The sequence below is a fragment of the Mus caroli genome, chromosome 2 (assembly GCF_900094665.2).
Source record: "Mus caroli chromosome 2, CAROLI_EIJ_v1.1, whole genome shotgun sequence".
In the NCBI taxonomy this organism is placed as follows: domain Eukaryota; kingdom Metazoa; phylum Chordata; class Mammalia; order Rodentia; family Muridae; genus Mus; species Mus caroli.
In genome coordinates this window covers 8,649,626-8,652,346 of record NC_034571.1, presented here as the reverse complement: position 1 = coordinate 8,652,346, position 2,721 = coordinate 8,649,626, and the positions used below count along the sequence as shown (strand labels likewise).

The window sequence follows — 2,721 nt, the reverse complement described above, 5'->3', positions numbered from 1 at the left end:
TGCCCTTGAGGATGCTGCACTGTTCACAACAGCCAGGAAACAGAACCAACCTAGATGTTCACCAACAGATGAATGAATAAAGAAAATATGGTACACATACATGTGGAGTTTTATTAACTATAAGGAAAAATGATATCATGACATGTGTGTAAAAATAGATACAACAGTAAATCATTATGTTAAGTGAAATCACCCAGACTCAGACAAAAATTTACCTTTCTTTCCTATGTAGAATGTGCACCATAAGTTTATGTGTGTGTCGGGGGGGGGGGGGGGGGGGGGGGGGGGGAGGATCATGAGACTAGAAAGGGGATCTGAAGTGACAGGCAGAAAGAGAGTCATAGAATCAATTTGGTATGAAAGCAGAAGGGGAAAGTATTTGGGCGAAGGAAGAAACCAGCCAGGGGGAGGCAGGGAGTATGAAAGAGAGTTGGGGAAACAGACAAGAAGGACAAAGCATAATGATACACATGAACTAAAATGTTGCATCTACGGGAGGGGAGACCATTGGTTCTGTGGAGGCTCGATGCTCCAGCGTAGGGGGATGCTAGGGCGGTGAGGCAGGAGTGGGTAAGTGGGCATGGAACACCCTCATAGAAACAGGGAGGAGAGGAATTGGATAAAGGCATTTGAGGAGGGGAAACTGGGAAATGTAAATAAATGAAAATAAATGAAATATAAATAAATAAAATATACAATAAAAATAAAAACAAAAAATGTTATAATCAAACACAGTGTTTTGTGTGTTGTATTAAAAATTAATAAAAGCGAAATTTAAATCGCGCAGGCTGGCAGCACGAGACACAAAGTCTGAGGGCTGAAGGGTAGCAGACTTTTCCACAGCCGCCGACCCGCAGCTTGAGTATCCCACACCGCCTTTCGTGGAAGTCTGAGCCAGCTGTACAGCTTTCCTCCTTGTTCCTGCAACCATGTCCACGAACAAGAATGCTAACTTACCAGCTGCCCGACTTAACAGATTCAAGAACAAGGCGAAGGACAGTACAGAAATGTGTCGCCGCCGAATAGAAGTTAATGTGGAACTCAGGAAAGCTAAAAAAAAGATGAGCAGATGCTGAAAAGGAGAAAGGTCAGCTCCTTTCCTGATGATGCTACTTCTCTGCTACAGGAAAACCGGAACAACCAAGGTACTATAAATTGGTCTGTTGAGGACATTGTTAAAGGCATAAACAGTAACAATTTGGAAAGCCAGCTCCAAGCTACTCAAGCTGCTCAGAAATTGCTTTCTAGAGAGAAACAGCCTCCTATAGACAACATCATCTGGACTGGTTTGATCCCAAAATTTACGTCCTTCTTGGGCAAAACTGATTTGAGTCTGCTTGGGCACTCACCAACATTGCTTCTGGAACATCTGAACAGACCAAAGCTGTGGTGGATGGAGGTGCTATCCCAGCATTTATTTCTCTCTTGGCATCTCCCCATGCTCACATCAGCAAGCAAGCTGTATGGACTCTTGGAAACATTGCTGGTGATGGTTCAGCTTTCCGAGACTTAGTTATCAAACACGGTGCAATTGACCCACTGTTGGCACTTCTTGCAGTTCCTGATCTGTCATCCTTGTCCTGTGGTTACTTATGTAATCTTACCTGGACACTTTCAAACCTTTGTCGAAACAAGAACCCTGCACCTCCCTTAGACGCTGTTGAGCAGATTCTTCCTACTTTAGTTCCACTCCTGCACCACAGTGATCCAGAAGTATTAGCAGATTCCTGCTGGGCCATTTCCTACCTGACTGATGGGCCAAATGAGCTCATTGAGATGGTTGTGAAGAAAGGAGCTGTTCCCCAACTTGTGAAGCTTCTAGGAGCTACTGAACTGCCCACTGTGACTCCCGCACTAAGAGCCATAGGGAATATTGTCACTGGAACAGATGAACAGACTCAGAAAGTGATAGATGCAGGAGCACGTGCAGTCTTTCCCAGCCTGCTAACAAACCCAAAAACTAATATTCAGAAGGAGGCCACGTGGACAATGTCGAACATTACAGCTGGACGCCAGGACCAGATACAGCAAGTTGTGAATCACGGCCTAGGCAGACTTTAAGACACAGATGGAGGCCGTGTGGGCTATAACCATCTATACCAGTGGTAGAACTGTTGAGCAGATTGTGTATCTCCTTCATTGTGGGATAATAGAACCTTTGATGAACCTCTTGAATGCAAAAGATACCAAGATTATTCAGGTTATTCTTGATGCCATTTCAAATATCTTTCAGGCTGCAGAGAAACTAGGTGAGACAGAAAAGCTCAGTATAATGATTGAAGAGTGTGGAGGCTTGGATAAAATTGAAGCATTACAGAGCCATGAAAACGAGTCTGTATACAGGGCCTCATTGAACTTAATTGAGAAGTACTTCTCAGTGGAGGAAGAGGAAGATCAAAACATGGTGCCAGAAACTACCTCTGAAGGCTTTGCCTTCCAAGTTCAGGATGGTGCTCCCGGGACCTTTAACTTCTAATGTCCAGCCAAGGCACAAAGTTGTTAGCTGTGTGCTGTGCTATTCTGTATTCTCATAGATTTGTCTTACTGTTTCTCTACTAAGAACTCTTTTTAAATGTGGTTTGTTATTGTAGCACTTTTTACAAAAGAAACTATACTTGACCAGTTATAAACTATACATATTCTATGAAGCTGTCCTCTGAATTTATTTCTATGTGAAATTTCATACACTGTCATGTCCTGTAAATAAAGATTAAAGTTCTA

The 2,721-nt window shown here is 43.1% G+C and overlaps 1 pseudogene; it reads left to right on the top strand.

The window, feature by feature from the left end:
- The first annotated feature begins 929 nt into the window (after positions 1-929).
- Positions 930-2,476, top strand: LOC110290143 (annotated as a pseudogene).
- The last annotated feature ends 245 nt before the right edge of the window (positions 2,477-2,721 follow it).